We start from the raw sequence: 21,726 nt of genomic DNA on the forward strand, positions 1-21,726 counted from the left end.
TTGCCAAAAGGTCTAGGCGTGAAGTGTTAAGTTACTGTAGTAGCAGAATCCTATCAAAAGACCTCCCACAGCACACAAGAAATTCTCGTTAAGGCTGTAAGTGACTCAGAAACTAGTGTCCAGACATACATTAATGACACAGGAACTAAAATTGAGCAAAAGCGGAAATGCTGAATTCGGTTTACTTTACATTGGAAAATCCAGGACTACTGTCCCAGTTAGATTCAGTTGTACTGAGCGACTGCTGAAAAACTTTGCCCAGCAGTCAGAATAAACCGCAGCTAACATCCGTCTAGAAGATGGGTAGCAGATTTGATCCTCGCAACTACCGTCAAAGTTTTTTACCTCCTTCTGTTGTGAAATCTTAGAATATATTCTGAGCTCAAATGTAATGAGGTACCGCGAGCAGAATGATCTCCTTCATGCCAGTCAGCAAACATTCTGAAAACATCGGTCTCGCGTAACCCAACTCGTCCTTGCCTCACCTGACATCCTGAAAGTCATAGATCAAGGAAATCTCGCAGATGTAGAATTGCTCTAGTATCGAAAGTCATTTAACTCAGTAACACCTATGTTTATTGTCCGTGCGGGCCCCGCCTTCCGTACATTTGAAAAATCTCGCTAGCTTCCATGCGGGGCGTACCTAGCATAACGTGCTTCAGAACTGAACTTCTTTTTTTTAACCGTATGGCTAATGCAGACATATTGTAAAATTAAATTACATATGCATATGTACATATTTACACACAAGAAACTTAAGTTTGGCTTTACAACAGAATATCCAGTCCTTCAATCCAGCGCACTGCATCTGGAGGAAGTCCTCTTCAGCACCGTGATGGGCTCGAATCCTGCATTCACTGTCAATGTGGTGAACAGTCTGGTACGGAGCCCCGCAGTCACAGGCTGGATTAGCCAGCTTGTTCCACTTAAAGAGAGCATCCCTGCATCGGCCATGGCTGGTACAGATTCTTTTGAGGGTAGTCCAGGCCTTGCGTTGTAGGTCGAATCCACTTGGAAGTTTAGCACCTGAGAAGATGTTGTGCAGATGCACATCTGTCATTGCTTCCCACCGACCTTTCCATTCTTCAAGTGCTTTGAAATCCTTAGTAACCACGTCAGCAGCATCGCACAGAATTGGATGGCGTGATTTCAGTCTCTTACGATTTAAAAGTGGCAGGTTGCTATGCACGGGTAGGTTAGAATTCCTGGAGATCTTGTGGAATTCCCTCTTAAGGGCAGTACATCATAAGAGCATTACACCGGTTGATAGTGGAAGTCAATAAACTGGAGTAGATCTGATTTCGTTAGGTATTATGCGCACTGTCGTATTCAGCTGGGTGTCAATAAGCCTTATGTGATGACTGTTCATCCAAACAGTTGCACAGTACTCAGCACTTGAGTACACCAAGCACAGAGCTGAAGACAGCAAGGTGGTTGCTGAAGATCCCCAGGTAGTTCCGCATAGTTTATGGAGGATGTTGTTTCGAGTCCTCAACTTTTGAGCTAAGAAGGTGTTGTTTGAAGCATAGTGTACGGTCCAGGATGACACCAAGATATTTTGGTTTCCCATTATGACGAAGAATTCTGCCTCTGAAACTTACTTCCAGTTTTATGTTCGCCAACCGGTTATTTAAATAGAAGTGACACACTTTTGTTTTACTCACACTGTGTTGGAGTCTCCAGATTTTGAAGTAATTGCCTAACACAGACAGGTCATTGGTTAGAGTCTCTACTGTTATCTTCACTTACTGACGCTGTACAGCTAGAGCCAGGTCATCGGCATACCGGAATTTTCTGGACGAAGTGTAAGATAGATCAGATAGATGTAGGTAGCTCACGCCCATAGGTTTAACATTAAAATACAGTATACATGCCTCCTGGGTGGTGCTAATTGAGCAACAGTGATTACAGGCTGCCAGACTATCCATAGGATCTCCTGGCAATTATATATCAACTAAATAGCAGAAACAGTTCTTTTCAGAGCCCATTAACATGAAACAAGAATATTATTACGCCGTTATGGGCAATGTTGTGGACTGGTGTACCATTTAATATTCTTCTTACTACCTACAGTCAACTAACTGTTTGTTCACTTCTCCAATTGTGCTTGTCACCTTCCGCTGTGTTAAGTATTCAGCTGGACTTCTATTGTCTGTTTGTTCAGCCAAGAGAGTTATGCAGTGGCAGTACAGTATTCTGCTGAAATTGAAAGTGCTTTGAATTGTTCTGCCTGTTGTCACACTATATTTAACTTATTTTCAAATATAGAAGTACTTTATAGCCTTGGTTACTTTGTACCAATATCAAATTACAGTTGTTGCCGGTGCCTGGCAACTCATAAGCAACTGTCGGTGTCCCTTTGTAGGGAGAGAAAAAGGCTTATGTGTTGGAGAGGCCGGCCGGGGTGGCCGAGCGGTTCTAGGTGCTACAGTCTGGAACCGTGCGACTGCTACGGTCGCAGGTTCGAATCCTGCCCCGGGCATGGATGTGTGTGATGTCCTTAGGTTAGTTAGGTTTAAGTAGCTCTAAGTTCTAGGGGACTGATGACCTTAGAAGTTAAGTCCCATAGTGCTCAGAGCCATTTGATCCATTTTTGTTGGAGTGGTTCCATTGTGATGTGCGAGCAGCGATGAGGTACACATGTGTCGGGTGTGCGTTGGAAGTGCAACAGTTAGAATTCTTCCTGCGGCCGGCGCGCGCAAGCTCTTGTCAAGAGCTGGTGTGCAACAAATGACAGCCGCGCGGGATTAGCCGAGCGGCCTAAAGCGCTGCAGTCACGGACTGTGCGGCTGGTCCCGGCGGAGGTTCGAGTCCTCCTTCGGGCATGGGTGTGTGTGTTCATCCTTAGGATAATTTAGGTTAAGTAGTGTGTAAGCTTAGGGACTGATGACCTTAGCAGTTAAGTCCCATAAGATTTCACACACAGTTGAACATTTTGAACAAATGGGAATGGCATCCTCGTACGTGTTCCCCGTTTACGTGGGACCACGCGTTCGGAAATCAGCGTCGCTGGGTGTGGTTCCACTCTGACTTGCGATCGATAATGAGGCACACATGGATCGCATGTGTTTGCCAGTTCACCCACCTGAAGGATAATAGCGTATAATTTGGCTGTCTGTTGTCCTTCATTAGCTTGAGTTAAGACTGTGTAGCTACTGTTTGACATATAGTTGATTCAATGTCTTAGTGACACGAGCAGATTTCCTGACGAGGGAATAATTCACACGTTACAGAGAGGATGACCGGGAAGCATCGCGTGGGTGTACTTTGCGGAATACCAGTCACTAAACTGCGACTGGAGGTACCACTGTTTGTTAGATGTCCTCTTAGTGGCGCGAATCGTGTGTATGTTGTTTGTTAGAGCTGTATCTGGATCGGTTTTAGTTTGCTATGATCTTGTTGTTCCTACTTGTAAGAATATTAGCGTGTTTAGGGGTGTCGCAGCCGTGTTTCCTTGTATTGGATGCGTGTGTTCCCGTTGTAAATTTGGGGATGACTTGTCTCTGATTGACGTTTTGACTCAGAATAGTTGTTGTGCATTTTAACTACTTTTAAAAGTAAGAGGACGTTGTGGCTCGTTGTATGAACATGTTTTATGCTTGTCCACGTTGTTTGTTATGGGGGGTCTCCACAGTTATAGTTGACCTTGTGTTGTACTAAGGAGTAACGGACGTCTGTTTGTTGTCTCCGCCTTTGTTGGCCCTTATGTTTCCTTTGTGAAGTCCTATACCAAGAATTATACTCATTTGGTGATGCTTGAGTAGCCTAAGGCGAATTTTATTATTATAGTGCATTTGATTTTAGATTATGGCTGGTGTCTATTTAGTTTTAAAGGGGCTAGGTCCCTGCGTTGAACTGAAGCCTACTTTAGCTCTGCCTAGTGCCTGTATGATATTGTCGTAACTTGCGCCCAGCTAATTACGGCACTAATTGTGAGTTCACTGGTTTGAGGAAGCTAGGGTATGACTGTTTGCTTGTTATGTGTGCTACTTTGGGTTACTAACTAGGCATGCAGAGGAACGTCACCTATGTCACTGTCTGACGCTGAATTCTCGTTTGTATCCATTCTGCGTGTTTTTGTTTCCAAAATTTACTATGACCTGATTTCATGCCATTGCTGCATTTTCAGTTTATTTTAATGGCAATGCGTAACTCAACGCTCGGTAATAAATATGAAGACAGAACATGTCCAGGTTTTCCAATTAAATTGCATGCCATTGTTTAAGTATAGTTATTTTTTCTGTCTCTCTCCGCCGAACTGTGGTATTGTGCATTGTAGTGAGAACTAGTCACTTGTGTAGTTCCGTTACAGAGCCAGATAGTTCTTCTTTCTCTGCGTCTCGCTCCTTCGGCAGCTGATGTGGTGCGTGCCATCATTGCCAGTCATGCCGCACCAGTGTTGACGGCACGGGTCCTTGCCTGCAGCACCTGGGTGAATGAAGGACATCGAGCGTCTGGGTGCAGATGCGCTTTAGGGGAAAAGAAATAAGAAAAAAGAATTTTTACAATGAAAATTTGTGTCAGACCTGAGCATCCGCAGTGGTAAACACCTAGCTGTCCACTCCCTCTTTCCCACGCTCTCTGCCCCTTTCACTTATTATCGAAAGTACGATGCAATGGCGTATCGAGTGAAATTTGACTCTGGAATGAGGATTATTTGGTAGGGAGAACGCAGCATGTTACCTTGGTAGAAGTACTTCAGATGTGTCCCAGTAAAGTTTATCGGCAGCCTTGCCATTCAAATTGTATTTTAATGATATGGATGACAAAATTAATAGCAACATCATACTTTTCACAGATAATGTAACTATCTACGTAGATGTATTGTCTGAAAAAATGTAGCACACATGCTGAGTCAGATCTTGATAAGATTTCAAACTGGTGCAAAGATTGAAAACTTGCTTTACGGTATATGTTCAGAAATATAAAAGTGCGTAATATCCTATGACAACGATATCAATGAGTCGCAATTGAAACTAGTCAAAATTGTTAAGGCTTTCGTGGCCACTTGTTGACAAACTGCCTATTGGCTTCTGTCTCGGGTTCTTCGGCCGAAGTTCATTTAATGATTTTTCTGACGTTTCGCCAGCACGAGTGGCTGGCATTGTCAAAGCTTCACCCTCCATTGCAGGTGGTGAACATCGGCCGAAGAACCCGAGACAGAAGCCAATAGGCAGTTTGTGAAACTAGTCAACTTGCATAAGGACCTGGATATAACATTATCTAAGAGTATGTAACTGAGTGGACCTTCCTTCTAGAAGCCGAAAAGTCCTGCTTCCCAGGTTCAAACTCAGCCACTCCTTAGGGTTTGAACAAAAATCAGCTATGGCTGGTACCATATAAGAAGTCATCCTCGTTCTGCCAGTGGCCTTACCAAAGGACGTGGAGGAGTGGACATAGTTTCAGTGTGACCCCTTGTGCTTGGGAAGGGAAACAGCCCTTAAAAGACAAGAAACTGTAATGATCAACGGCATAAGGATGTAGAAGGCAATACAACACACTACACTGAAAACACACTGTCTCCACAGGACATGAAGCATATAATAAAAAGGTATCATAATAGTCTCTCCACTGGTATAACATTCTGGATTAGTCCTCCATTCATACCTCCAGAAGGGACCTGCCAAAGGGAAGGTAACCACGGGAAAAAGGTTGAATAATCAACAAAAGGGGAACATGAATCAGACCAATGAATGTCAGTAGTTTGAATGCGATAGGGAAGCTAAAGAATCTGAAAAGGAAAACTCAAAGGCTCAGACTAAATATAGCAGGGTTTAGTGAAATGAAATGGAAAGGATATTAGGATTTATGGTCAGACTGATATAAGATAATACCAAAAGCAGTAGAAAATGGTATAACTGGAGTGAGATTCATTATGAAAAGGAAAATAGAACAGATAGTGAGTTACTGTGAACAGTTCAGTGACAGAGCTATTCACAACAGATTCGACATCAAATAAAGACCAGCAGCAATAGTCCATGTTCACACATGCTGACGGCATTAGCAGAAGATGGACAGGCAGAGAAAATATATGAGGATATTGAAAGTGTAATTCACTATTGACAAGGAGATGATAATCTAACAATAACAGGAAATTGGGAAGTGGTAGTAGGGGAAGGAATATAAGAAAGAATTACAGGAGAATATTGGCTTGGTAGTAGGAATCAGGAAGGAGATAGACTAATTGAATGCTGCAAAAAAATTCGGCCAGCAATGGCAAATACAGGGTGTCCCATTCAAACCTTCCCGATTTCAAGGACCCAGGAGAGAAAAACCACAGTAGATACGACAGTGAAAAATGCATTACATTGTAGAGCATCTCAAAGAATTTATATTCCTACATCAGAAGTGCAAAGTATTGTCGCCAGAGTGCAGTATGGTCACAAGAAGTGAAAATGGTGACTCCACAGCAGCACGCGCAAGCAGTAGTGTGGTTTGCGAAAGCAAAATTGCCGATTACTGTGCAAAGAAATTATCGTCGTGTGTATGAATGTGATCCACCTGATGATAAAACAATTAAGGAATGGTATAGCAAGTTTCTGGCAACAGGAAGTGTTGGTAGTGCACGTTACGGAGTTTCAGAAGAGACAGTGGAAGACATCAGACAAACGTTTCTCAGAAGCCCATGCAAGTCAATTCGTCCAGCATCTAGGCAACCTGATGTACCTCGATCAATATTGCATCGTGTAGTTCACCAGTGTCTTCGTATGTGTGCTCACAAAGTGCTAATTCTGCAACATCTGACGCCAAACGACAAGCCACACCGGCAACAATTTGCTGTGGATATGCTGCAGCTTATTGATATGGATTCCAGCTTCCTGGAAAGATGTTTACTCTCAGATGACTCAACCTCTCATCTATCAGGAAGAGTTAATAGGCATAATGTTTGGATTTGGGGTTCGCAAAGTCCGCACGTTTTCATTGAACATGTTCGTGATAGCCGTAAACTAAACGTCTGGTGCGGGCTAATGCACTACAGAATTGTTGGAACGTTCTTCTATGCAGAACAAACAGTGAATGGGTCAGTGTATCTGGACATGTTGGAGCAGTTGCGGCTGGTCCCGGCGGAGGGTGGAGTCTTCCCTCGGGCATGGGTGTGTGTGTTTGTCCTTGGGATAATATAGGTTAAGTAGTGTGTGACCTTAGGGACTGATGACCTTAGCAGTTATGTCTCATAAGATTTCACACACATCTGAACATTTTTTGGAGCACTTTGTGTACCCTCAGATACAAGACTTGTAACTCAACATCATTTTTCAACAAGATGGAGCTCCACCGCATTGGTCAACAGCTGTTCGCAAGTTCCTGGATAGCAAATTTCCCAATCGTTGGGTCGGACGCGGAGGACCCATTGCCTGGCCACCATGTTCACCCAACATTACGCCACTTGATTTCTTCGTGTGCGGATTTCTGAAGGACTACGTGTATGCGACCAAAGTGGTCAATATTCATACGTTGTGACGGCGTATCACGAATGTTATTCCAACAATAACAGAGGAAATGTTACAAAGAACTTGGCAAGAAACTGAATATAGACTGATGATAAATAAATAAATTCTTTGAGATGCTCTACAATGGGGTGCATCTTCCATTGTCATACCTACTGTGGTTTTTTCTGGGTCTTTGAAGTCAGGGAGGTTTGAGTGGGACACCCTGTGCACTTTTTAAAAATAATAAGCTGAAGAGGTATACTTGGAAAAGGCCTGGAGATACACGAAGATACCAGAGTGATTACATTATCATCACACATAGATTAAAAACCAGATATTGGTTTACTAAGGTTATAGAGGGGCAGATATAGACTCAAGTCAAAATTTAGAAATCGTGAAAAGTAGACTGAAGTTCAAACGACTCGTCTACAAGAATCAATGTGCACAGAAGAAGGGTACGGAAGTGCTAATGAACGATAAGATGCATTTGAAGTAATTAATACTACAGTAGGCAGTTCAGTTGAAGAGGAATGGACACTTCTAAAAAGGACAACCACAGAAGTTGGAAAAACAAAAAATACTTACAAGGAACGTAACTGCGAAGAAACACTCCAGTTGGTTGATGAAGGAAGAAATATAAAAATAGTCAGGAAATTCCGGAATACAGAAATAAAAGTGTCTTAGGAATGAAATAAATTGGATGTGCAAGGGGAACTAAAGCAAAATGGCTGCAGGAAAAATGTGAAGAAATTGAAAAAGAAATTGTCGTGGAAGGACTGATTCAGCACACATAAAAGTCACAATCTTCGGTGAAATTAAAAGCCAGGACATCAGCATTAAGAATCCAATTGGAACCTCCACTGTTAAGTACAGAGGTGCACATAGGTGGCTAGAGTACACTGAAAGCCTCTACGAGGTGGAGGAAGAAATGAAATTCGATGTGGAACACGCAGGAACTCCAGTATTAGGCAGAGTTTAATTGAGCTTTGGACGAATTGCAATCAAATAAGGCGGAAGGGATAGATAGCATAACTTTGGAATTTCTTAAATCAGTGAGGCAAGTGGCTATCAAGTGATTATTGAAGTTAGTGCATCAAGACACACCCTCTGGAAACATTCCACCTGGAGACACACTATCAGACTTCAGGGAAAATATTAGCCACATAATCCCAATGTCAGCCAGGGTGGATAAGCTTGAGAACTATTACACTATTAGCGTAACTCCTCATCCTTCCAAATTGTTGACAATAATCATTTAGACCTACATAAGAATGGAAAAGAAAATTGTGGATCTGTTAGACCATGATCAGTTTGGAATCTAGAAAGTCAAGGACACTGGAGAGGCAATTGTGACCCTTGACTGATGTTAATGGAAGCAAGACCTAAGAAAAATCAAGACACGTTCATGGTATTTCTGGACTTAGAAAAGGGGTTCGACAATGTAACATGGTACAAGGTGTTTGAAGTTCTGAGGAAAACAGGAGTAAGCTATGCAGAAAGACAGATAATATACAATATGTACAACAACCAAGAGTAGACAATAAGACTGGAAGACCAGTTCAACAGGTTGGTACACAGGGATATGGTCTTTCACCCCCACTGTTCAGTCTATACATCAAACATGCAATGGCAAAGATAAAACTAATAGTTCAATCAAATGGTGCTCAAAAAGGCCAAATAGAGGAAACTTTTGTGGAAGTTGTTTTGACAAACTTTCTGTGTTTTCGAGGGTACTGAAATTGAATTTTCAAAGTTCCACTAAAATTTCGGCCCATAAATGCGTCAAAATGGAAAAAAACACGAAAAATGGGGCTTTTTCAGGTTTTTCGTTGATAGCTCGGAAACGACGCAATTTGCTGCAAAGCTATTTATGGAAATAAAGAGGATAAAGTTTTCCACAAAGTAGGGTAAGAGTGACCTTTAGCATCAGAGAAACCGTATGGTATGCAAAGCATCTTGAAGTCAGCACGATTGAGGAGATGGGTCATCTTGGAACGTGCCCTCTGCACCCTTACTGAACTTCGTTGCACATCCATTATCAGTAGTGTCACGATGGAATTGGAGTGGTGGTAGGTGATACTTGCTGTTATCGGAAGGGTAAGTTATTTGTGAGATGTCAATGACCCCTTCTTGACAGAGGAAAGTCCAGTCCTTGGTATTGGTATCGGGCGCTTGTCGCTGTTTGAGAATTCGCTTGTGGATGGTTGCTTAAAACGCATTTGGAGTCCGTAGATTTAATTTAAATGTATAGAATGTATGTGTACTTAAATGGATACGTATAAAACATAATTAGATCAGAAATGTGTTCTCTGTGACGTACTGGGTGAAGAGAGGAAAATGCCATCACGTAGACCCGAAGTGGGCTTGAATGTACTTGAGGCAAGTGAGAAGAGGAAGGATGAGACAGGTGCCCTTGTAAAGGGAAAAATGGTGGTTAAGGTTCGTGAACCATGCCGAAATAAGTACACTAAAAAAACTAATTGATGCAGGGTCTGAGACAGTGGTGGCTGGTTGCATCCGAAAAGAAATTCTATCTGCTCATCCGGATTTTAATTCAAAAACCAACTATTTTTTGGTCTCAGCAAAACAAGCTCGCTGCCAGTCAATGGAACCTAGTGTAATGCGTGTGTAAGTTGGGGCTGCAAGAGAGTATTCTGAATCTTGGTGAGAGACAAAACAATAAACTGGAGCGCTCAATACTACAGGCTGTATCAAAAAAATTATCTGATTTAAAAAACTCTTAACTATTATGTCATCTGAGATACGTGCGTGAACAATGTACTGTTGGAAAGAGCAAACTCTCCAGATTTTCATGGTTCCCGCTAAGTAGCAGCAGTGTGTGCCCACTTCAGTTCTAGTAAAAATGGTGTGGGGACAACAGAAAGCTCTTTTTGTTCTATGTTCTGCGCAGTGCTGGTCAGTAATAGCAGTTCAGCGTAACTTCGGTACTAGGTATGGTGTGGATCCTCCAACGGCTCAGAGCGTTAGACGATTGCATGAACAGTTCCGAGAAACAGGTTGTTAGTGTAAAGGCAAATGGCAGACCGTACCCGAGTGTCAGATAGAGACGTTGAATGCATCCGCCGTAGTTTCGCAAGGAGTCTGCAGAAATCCATTTGCCATGCAGCTAGACAGTTCAGTACACCCCCTATGCGCATCTGACAAGTGTTGCGTTGACATTTATACGTGAAACCATACAAAATTCAACTACTGCAAGCTCTTCGTGAAGATGACAAACAACATGTGGAGTTCTGCAATTTTGTTCTTGGCGAGATGAAGGATGAAAGTTTTCTTCCATGCATATAGTGTTCCTCCAATAATTTAAGAAAATTATTGGTTATATTATGCTTTGTACAATCACAAAATTATGTTGGAATGTTTTGTTTTCCTTGTTTGAAAGATAGTTACCTTTTAAAATGAATTCACTAATGAGTTAAAACAAATAATTATTACGGTCGTAAGCAGGTTAACTGAAAAAAAATGGTGTGAATCATGATAGTGTTACGGTGCTCCGGGCACACTTAGAATTTGTCCCGGTGCGGAAACCTTCGGGGAAAGTCTGGCGCCGGCGGGCCATCACGGCGGCCGCGGCAACATCAAAAGGACTGGAGCAGAAGCGCCTGGAACCCTCCGCCTCGCGTCGCCTTGAGGCTTCGTGACATTATGACGCCACCGCTATATGAAGGGTACCCTGCTGTCGCAGTCATTCAGTGTGGATAGTTTCGTTCAATGCATGCTGCAGGCGTGTTTAGTGTGCCGACTTTAGTGTCTAGTGGACTATTATATATGACTATATTTTATTCGTTTACTTTAGGCTCTTAGTGTATGGTGAACTAAGTTTGAAATGGATAAATTTGTTGATGATACTGCAACTCAACCTCCAACAATTATTGTGTCGTCAATTGCTTCATCGTCTTCGGGCAAGAAACATTCACAGCCAGAACCTGGACAATCCGATAAGGGAAGATCATTTCAGAAGTCTTGGGTGATCAAATATACATGGCTAAAATATGAAGCATTTACCGAAAAAGTTTTTTGCAAAACCTGCAGAGAGGCAGATGCTAAAAATCTATTACAATTTTCTTCAAAAAAAGAATATGTATTTACTTCTGTAGGGTTTTGTAGCTAGAAAAAGGCTTTGGAAAAATTCCGTCTTAATGAAAATATGTTTACGCATAAAGAAGGTGTTCTCAAACTAAATTTCTATCACTAACCGAAGTGTGGCCTCCCAATTGAATGAACAGTTAGATAGTGATATGAAGAAAGACTGTTTAGCTCTGGAAACAATTTTTACTACCGTGCAATTTCTGTGCCGAGGAAGACTAGCAATTGCAGGGCACAAAGATATAAACTCAAATTATTTTCAGTTGGTGGAACTATGAAAGAATGACATACCTGAGTTTAAAGATTGGTTAGGGCGTTGGGGGTATAAGTGGACGTCCCACGATATTCAAAACGAGATCATTGATACACTGGAAAAGTCTGTGCTGAGAAAGGTATTGGCTTCAGTCAAGAAGACTGGACATTTTTCGATTATGGTTGACGAAATACGTAATTCTTTGATTAATGAACAAGTTTCATTTTGTATTCGTACTGTTGATGATTCCTTGATCATTAATGAAGACTTTATTGACTTATACGAGACTCCAAACACTAAATCACAAACTTTGTTTATTATTTTAAAAGACGTTTTTGCTCGTCTTGATTTGTCAGTGGATAACTTAAGACGACGTGCTATGATAGTGCCTCAAATATGAGAGGTAAGTTCAAAGGACTAAAAAAAGAGTTTAGAATATACAACCAAAAGCATGCTATGTGCACTGAACTGCTCACAGTTTAGACTTGGCAGTTGTAGACAGTCTCCGCCATCTTATGTCTATGAAGAATACTATGGCTTTTGCCAAGAACTTGATAAACATCGTAAGGGAATCCAACAAAAGGATGGGACTTTTCAGGAGCATTCGCTGTGAGAGCGCCAACGACCAAGCTGGTCTATGACCCCTTTGCCCGACTCAATGGGCTATGTGAGCTTCTAGTATCTTGAGAATATTGAAAAACTTTGAAGCACTTACAGACTTTTTTTGATACATTTTGTGCACAAGAAAAACAGAGGCAGGTTACAAATGTGCACGCTACCTTGAGTCAATGTTACAGTTCAAGACTTATTCCTCATACGTCTTTATTGCCGTGAAATGGACCCAGTAGAGGATGTCAATGAAAAAATTCAATGCCCTCATCTAAGTGTTGCTGATTTGGAAAAAATATATGAAGGCTTGATTTGTATATTGAAGGGAAGACGCGATAGTTTTGAACACTTTTGGGAATTATGTTTAAAAGAAAAACCTTCACAAGTTGATGATCCTTCGCTTCCTTGTAATCAAAGTATGACCAAAGAAGTATGAAAACAACAACGCCAGCTCTCTGCGCACTTTCAAAAACCCAAAGGAATACTACAAAGCCATTTACATTAAAGTTTTTGAAACGGTGCTGTCTTGCATTACTGAGTGGTTTGCTTCAACTGGACTCACACAGGTCATTGCTGTTGAACGAGTGCTTGCTTTTAGTAAACAGAGGTGAAACAAATTTGGAAAAATCAACTGAGTTTTCCCCAAGCTTACACTTGAATATGTCAGCCGATTTCGCTAATAAAAAACAACTGGTCTTAAAAAACATGCGTGATGTAAGAAAGTGCATTACACAAGAGCCTGCAGGTGGAGAAATATTACGTAAAGTAGTGAAGTGCATTAAGCTTCTCCAAGTAGTTCCAATCATGACAGCAACAGTAGAGCGGTCATTTAGCGCCATTAGAAGTCTGAAGTCATATCACTGATCAACAATGGCACAGAAGCGATTGAAGAACTTGACTGTTCTTCATGCCCACCGAGATGTTTTCGATGAATTGGATATCCGACAATCAACAACGACTTCAAATTCAGTAATACAGTCAGACGGTCGACATTTGCACCTTTCTAAAGACACTCTAATCCTAATAATGGCATTTAGAGCAATATTAAAAAATCTTTATAAAATACAGAATTAAATACATATATAATGTTAAATTTCTCAGTTTCGAAATATTTGTACTAGTTTAGAACTGTATTAGTATATTACTAGAGTACTGTATTAGTTATTTCCAAATACTTAAATATTTTCGGGTGTAAGACCCAATTAAAACCCGCTATTTACATACTTTTTGACTAAAAGTATTAGGCATACCGTATTAACTGTATTAAAGCATTAACTTTGAGATAGTTTTTTTAATGAATCTTGATCCTTATTCAAAAAAAGCTTAAATTAGCTATTTCACTCACTAATCAAAGTGCTATTACTGTGTGACAGCAATATTTGATGTTTTATTCTTTTAATGATGGTTTAGGATTTATTTAAATATAATTTCAGTCTTTTCAGAGCTATATATTCACTGCTCTGTAATAGTCTATAAGCATGACTATTAGAGTAAATTAAATTAGCTTTTTACGAAAATACTGTGTATGTTTACGTTTTGTTTCTTTTTTTCAAAGCCCAAAAATGTGTGAGGCTTGTCGAGTTTCCCGGAGTGTTGAGTTATCAAGAGGTCAGTTTTCGGGATCCTAATGTTGACCATGTGACTCTAAAATGCATCAAAAATTTTAAAACTCACTATTTTTCATCTAAATTTTGAAAATATGTCCCCCCCCCCAAATATTGTTTATCAGTCGGCGCCACGGGGCACATCACAACAAGCCTGACATACAAAGTTACAAGCAAGGCAAAATGATTTCTTTTACCGATTATTTTCTGTAAAATCGTTTGAGAAAGATTGCAGGGCGTGCGCGTCGATTATGTCATCGCCAACTCCGCCGAAAGGTGGCAAACACTTTTCAGCTTCCCCCTCTGAACAAACGAACGAACTCACCCAGCGCCTTGGACGAAAACTGGTCACTGCGAATCGGCTACCGTACCCTGCACGACCTGTAACGCTTGTCCACGGCTAGAAGCTAATGGCACAGCACAGTGGAAGAACTGTCTACGAATACTCGTTTGCCTCCATTCGCTCCCGTATCAAATACTTGATTTATCTCGTATTATAGATCTCTGACCTGAGTTCCAGTTTGGAGAAGATGAAAATAAGAAGTACACTACTGGCCATTAAAATTGCTACACCACGAAGATAACGAGCTACAGACGCGAAATTTAACCGACAGGAAGAAGATGCTGTGATATGCAAATGATTAGCTTTACAGAGCTGAGGTTGGCGCCGGTGGCGACACCTACAACGTGCTGACATGAAGAGAGTTTACAACCGATTTCTCATACACAAATAACAGTTGACCGGCGTTGCCTGGTGAAACGTTGTTGTGATGCCTCGTATAAAGAGGAGAAATGAGTACCATCACGTTTCCGACTTTGATAAAGGTCAGTTTGTAGCCTATCGCGATTGCGGTTTATCGTATCGCGACATTGCTGCTCGCATTGGTCGAGGTCCAGTGACTGTTAGCAGAATATGGAATCTGTGGGTTCAGGAGGGTAATATGGAACTCGTGCAGGGTTCCAACGGCCTCGTATCACTAGCAGTCGAGATGAGAGGCATCTTACCCGCATGGCTGTAACGGATCGTGCAGCCACGTCTCGATCCATGAGTCAACAGATGGGGACGTTTGCAAGACAACAACCATCTGCACGAACATTTCGATGACGTTTGGAGCAGCATGGACTATCAGGTCGGAGACAGTGGCTGCGGTTACCCTTGGCGCTGCGTCACAGACAGGAGCACCTGCGATAGAGTACTCGACGACGAACCTGGGTGCACGAATGGCAAGGCGTTATTTTTTCTGATGAATCCAGGTTTACAACATCATGATGGTCCCCTCCGTGTTTGGCGACATCGCGCTGAACGTACGAAGAAAGCCTGTATTCGTCATCGTCATACTGGCGTATCACGCGGCGTGATGGTATGGGGTGCCATTGGTTACACGTCTCGGTCACCTCTTGCTCGCATTGACGCCAGTTTGAACAGTGGGCGCTACATTTAAGATGTGTTACGACCCGTGGCTCTACCTTTCCTTCGGTCCCTGCTAAACGCTACATTTCAGCAGGATAATGCACGATCGCATGTTGCAGGTCCTGTACGGTCCTTTCTGGATACAGAAAATGTTCGACTTCTGCCCTGGCCAGCACATTCTCCAGATCTCTCACCAATTGAAAACGTCTGGTCAACGGTGGCCGAGCAACTGGCTCGTCATAATACGCCATTCACTACTCTTGATGAACTGTGGTGTGGTGTTGAAGCTGCATGGGCAGCTGTACCTGTACACGCCATCCAAGCCCTGTTTGACGCAATGCCCAGGCGTATCAAGGTCGTTATTACGGGCAGAGGTGGTTGTTCTGGGTACTGATTTCTCAGGATCTATGCACCCAAACTGCGTGAAATTATAATCACTTGTCAGTTCTAGTATAGTATATTTATCCAACTAATACCCGTTTATCATCTGCATTTCTTCTTGGTGTAGCAATTTTAATGGCCAGTTCTTAAGGCGTAGTTCACGCGTTGTGTTCCCCCTAAATTCAATAACAGAAATATTTCCCGCATGTAGAAAATTAGTTACGGAAGTTCCCGCATATAGTCTTAAATAATTTCTTTTACAAAGAAAAAACTAAAACGAAAATATAGCGCATCTCTTCCAGAACACACTGATTTCAGTTCCATCTCTGTTTCCTGAATATTTTGCGCGTTTGAACGAGTTGTATGAAATGTGAGATTACATCCGTGCTATGGCAGATGGGCTCCACGCATGAACCTGCTTTTGCAGAAGTGGCAATCCTACACAGCCGTATATAGGCAAAGGCAATGCTGCGCCCCTCCCCTCCCCCCCCCCCCCCTCCTTTTCAGAAACGCGTATTTAGGAAATTTTGCCATTTGTAAAGTAGGTTTAAATGACACGAAGCGCTACTGAAAAATATTACGTAAGTCAGCTATATAGAATAAAAATTTTGCACACAACTAATTAGATGAATCATTGCAGTAAATAAATTACGAATGTATAAACTTTCTAAAGAAACTGAAACAAAATGTATATTATTCTATTACTGTACATAGCAGCTACTGTAGTTTAATACGATGTAGGCCTGCAATAAAGAACAGATTTTGTTTGCTCCTCATAAATTATTAGTTACGTGCTGAGTTATTGATGGAAAATAAAATAAAAAGGGAGAAAATTAAGTATTGAGTACACATTCCTTTCCAAGAATTGTGTTTTTATTACAAATGTATGTTGACAGCAGTGAGCTTGCATTGGGTTTTCTTTAGTGGCTTCATTTTCAGTTTTTGTTTTTGTTGTTACAGTTACAGTGTATCTTCTGTTGCAATAAAGAAAGGAGCGATAAGTTATGTTTACTCCAATATACCGCATTTCTCTCTGTGATTTTCTAAAATATAATTAAAGACATCCGGTTATAGCCGCAGGCAAACGCACACATACAGCATTTGTTTCTGTTCTGTGAATTCATTGCTTTTCATCGGAGTTTTGTTCGCGTGAACTGTGACGATCAACTTCTGCAACCGTCGTATTTTCCTGGTCTATTGTGGAAAACCTTCGTTTTCGTTTTGAACTGAGTATTCTAAGTTTGATTTACATCCGGCCTACACGAAGGTGGATAAATTGAAAGTTTATAGTATCCAGAAATCTGACGGTAAAAGCTTCCAGCTGTGGAAATATGAGTTGCAAATTATTTTTCGTGCTGAAAAAGTGCTCGATATCGTCGAGGGGAAACCGAGGCCAAATTAAGCTGGCGAGAGTCAGACAGCTTGCGGCGACTTAAATGCTAAGGCGATGCTCATTCTATCTATTGCGATGGAATTTAACCAATTAAAATCTGTTATGGCGTGCACAAACGCAGCGGAAATGTGGACCAGACTTAAGACTATTCATGAACAGCGATCCGCAGTTAATAAAATGGCCTTGAAGCAGAAATTGTTTGATTACAGAATGTCGCCAACAGGCACAATCGCATAACACATCAGTCAAGTTCAGTCCTTGGCACAAGCTGATATTGGGGAACCTCTTACAGAAGCTGACAAAATGGCTAAAATTTTGGGAAGTCTGCCAGCAAAGTCGGCAACTTTTTCAGCTGCCTGGGACTCGTGTGCTGAAGATCAACAAACGTTCGATAATTTGACTTTAAGGGATTTGAAAGAAGAAGTTTACACGGGGCAACCAAAAGGTTTTGTTGTGGGAGGCTCAAATAATGTTTGCAAACATGTAGTGTCTATATGGACTCGAACAAGCACCACGTTGTTGGAATCAGAAATTTGTACAGTTTCTGACAATGCTTGGACTTGTACAAGTGAATGCAGACAAATGTGTTTTTCCATGCTTTAACAAATGACACTGATGTTTACCTGGCACTTTATGTGGATGACGGCTTGCTTATTTGTAAGTCTCCAAAAACACTGGAAAATGTTTTGACAGCACTGGGTCAATGTTTGAAATTACTGTGCGCAATGGAAAATACTTCTGTGGATTGGAAATCGATCGCAGCCCTTCTACAAAAAATCTATATAGGCCAGTAAAGGCACATCAATTGTTTACTTCAGAAGTTCAACATGGATGACTCAAAACCGAACTCCACCCATTTTGATGTTGGAACATTGTTGCACAGTGGGCAGTCTCATGAAGACCAACATGAGGTAAAGGAGATAGAAAGCAAACCTTATCTGCAGACAGTCGGCAGCTTAATGTTTGCAGTAATTGCCTCGCGGCCAGACATCACGTTCACTGTGAGCATGGTGAGTAGGTTTTTACATAATCCGGGTCTCGATCACTGGCATGCTGTTAAAAGTATCTACAGGGCACCAGGGACCTGACCATAAGGTACAAAGCTGTCCCTACTGAACTGGTGGTCTACTCAAATGCCGCCTCTGCTGGTGACTGTGACACTCGTCGGTCAACAACAGTTTATGTGAGCATGGTAGCAGATGGACCTGTGACATGGTGTTCACGTCGACAGAAATGTGTAAGCAGATCAAAACGGAGGCCAAATACATAGCAGCTTCAGATTCTTCTGAAGTTGTTTGGTTGCATAGTTTTCTCAGCAAACTTGGTTTTCAATTAGGCAAACCAACAACACTCTATGTTGACAATCAGAGTGCTATTCGCCTGATTAAAAACGCAGAACATCACAAACACATCAAGTACATTGGCGTTAAATATCATTATACCCCCTTATACGTGAACATGTTGAAAATAATAAGATTGAAGTCTATTATGTTTATCCTAATATGCCGGCCGGAGTGGCCGTGCGGTTCTAGGCGGTTCATTCTGGAACCGCACGACCGCTACGGTCGCAGGTTCGAATCCTGCCTCGGGCATGGATGTGTGTGATGTCCTTAGGTAAGTTAGATTTAAGTAGTTCTAAGTTCAAGGGGACTTATGACCTCAGCAGTTGTGTCCCATAGTGCTCAGAGCCATTTGAACCATTTTTGTTTATTCTAATAAACAGTTGGCAGATATATTCACAAAACCTTTAACTAGAGACAAATTCATATCACACAGAAAAGCTCTGTCAATGATCTCGAAAGAAATTCAATAAAACAAGAGTGGGAGTGTTGACAGCAGTGAGCTTGTTGTATTGAGTTTTCTTTAGTGGCTCAGTTTTAGTGGTATGTGTGCAACAGATATTTATGTTGATTCTGTGTGCAGACGTGTTCTGTGACATTATAAAATTATACCTTTGTTCTTTTGTTTTTGTTGTTATAGTTGGAGGGCAACTTTGGTTGCAATAAAGAGAGGAGCAATAAGTTATTTTTACTCCATTATACCGTATTTCGCTCTGTGATTTTCTGCCACCCATGATTAAAGACATCAATTTACACTTCAAATTTCCTTGCTTTGGGCGAAGCAAACTCATTGACTCTGCCACTTAAGTCAAATTTAGCAGCTGCGTCGTATTCTATCGATATTCACCTACACTCGACATTAAGTACTTTCTTATCGCCTTCAAATTTCTTGAAACTGCGTTGCAGTCACTGGAATGTCATAAACACTCTCAAACCTATTTCGATTAGCATCTCATAATGCATACTTTAGAGGGAAAACCCACAAAACACCCAAATTGGAAACTGTCCCAGTGTTCATCAGCTCTTTCTACTGGAACTTGAGAGCTGCTATTTCCATAGCTACCACAGCCGTATCGATATTTCTGCTAGATTTGGTACCAAACTGCACTGTATATTTTCCAAAGTAAGATATAGAGCTCTCATTTAAGGCCTTCACGACAGTGGGGTGAAGCGGTATGCTACAGGGAAGATCGGTTTCCCATTTCACTTACTGTTCTACCAAAAATTTTGAAGCATTCCAGCTTAAATAATTTCACTCCAGTCGCCAGTTGGCAGAAATCAGCAAAAATCTGAAGCCTTAGGTTGAATAGCATAGTTACTTCAGTATCCACTCGTCAACTTTTGAGGTAGTACAGTACCATAGAGAAGTTGCTGCAAAAACGTGGTTGAATATGAACGAACTGTATAGTTGGCAGCTGTATGAACGATGCGCGCTGTTGACACATAACCCATGTGACGTCTGTTTGGTGGTAGTCGTCTTTGTATGATGCTGCTTAGGCGAAATGACACAGACCCAACAGCGTGGATTTGCTGTCTCTGGCCAGCCGTAGTGGCAGTACGGTTCTGGGCGCTGCATTCTGGAACCGAGCGACCGCCACGGTCGCAGGTTCGAATCCTACCTCGGGCATGGATGTGTGTCATGTTCTTAGGTTAGTTAGGTTTAATTAGTTCTAAGTTCTAGGCGACTGATGACCTCAGAAGTTGAGTCGCAGAGCCATTTGAACCATTTTTTTGCTGTCTCTGGCGAGTGGAAGTCGTCTTCTCGCAGGCAGAAGATAAACACAGGAGGGACAGAAATCACGTATATTTCCCGTTTCGGTTTAATCTTAAACCAATTTTTTTCGGTATTTGGGCCCCCTCTATACTCTTTAGATGGGGGGGGGGGGGGAGGGGGAGGTACGACCCTGTAACACTTTAATCAAACAATGGAAAATCCAGGATGGAATGTAACAATACTAGATAAGGAAAGTTGCTACTCACCATATAGCGGAGATGCTGAGTCGCGATAGGCACACCAAAAAGATTCACACAATTTCAGCTCTCTGAGACTACAGACGTGTGTGCAAGTTGCGTTTGCATGAGTGTGTGCGTGTGTGTACTGCTGACAAAGGTCTTATTGACCGAAAGCTATAATTGTGTGAATCTTTTTGTTGTGCCTACCGCGACTCAGCATCTCCTGTAATACTTTAGTGATTTTCAACACCGTGTAACAATTTCATATTAAAATTACGGTCCCGTACAGACGTATGAAAATAAAGACTACACCGAAATAATTATGGAAGCTGCTACTTCAACCCCTGAGCATTATGTCATTTAGAAAGCTCTCGCATTTAGATTATAGTGCCGGGCATTCAAAAAAGAGCAGGCTGTTAAAGCGCGGGTACTGTGTCTCTTAATTTTCGTAGTTTCACCCATTCTACCGCTAGATGGCTGTCATGCTAGACTAGTACTAGAAAACCTGTATACAGGCTCTCTAACTAGTACTGCTCGCGACGGATCATCGTGTAATTTCCGCTTTGGACAAAGTGGGTAGCGCCTCAAGGCGTTGCACATGAGCCTAATGCGCTACACCATAAACTAAATACCAGTGACGTGTACTCAGCTTTTCGTTAACGTAAGCTGTCACAAAACAATAAAATGTCGTTTTTAAAAACGAAATTACCTTTTTGGAGAATTCTTGATTACCAGAAATATCTCAGCTGCACAAGAGGACCTATTTTCAGCTGACAATACAGCTAAGTCTGTAAATCCTTGAGTTTGTAACCTACATAAACAGTTTTTTATAGCTGAAAAGCTTCTCTCGATGAAGGACTGAATGGTCACAATAAGTTCGAATGTATGCAATCTGGAATAGACTGGATAATAAAATTCAACTAATTACCTACACTTTCATGATGCATTTCTTTGGAAATGTACGCAACCACAAGCTGTGATCTTCAAATTTTTTTAATATAAAAAAATTAAAAGCAATCTTTTAGCGATAGTGCAAGTTGTGGGTAACACTGTTTATATTAATCAAAATTATGTGCATTTGAATGATCAAAAAAATGCTGTCGAAGCTACTGAATCTATATTACAACTGTCCCATTACTGAGTTCAAAATTTTACGGTCCAAACTGATAGCAGCACCATGTCTGGTTCATCCATATCTTGGTCATTAATGACCTTTTCCCATAGTCTTTCAGGTTCGATTTTCGTTTT

The sequence above is a fragment of the Schistocerca gregaria genome, chromosome 7 (assembly GCF_023897955.1).
Source record: "Schistocerca gregaria isolate iqSchGreg1 chromosome 7, iqSchGreg1.2, whole genome shotgun sequence".
Classification (NCBI taxonomy): domain Eukaryota; kingdom Metazoa; phylum Arthropoda; class Insecta; order Orthoptera; family Acrididae; genus Schistocerca; species Schistocerca gregaria.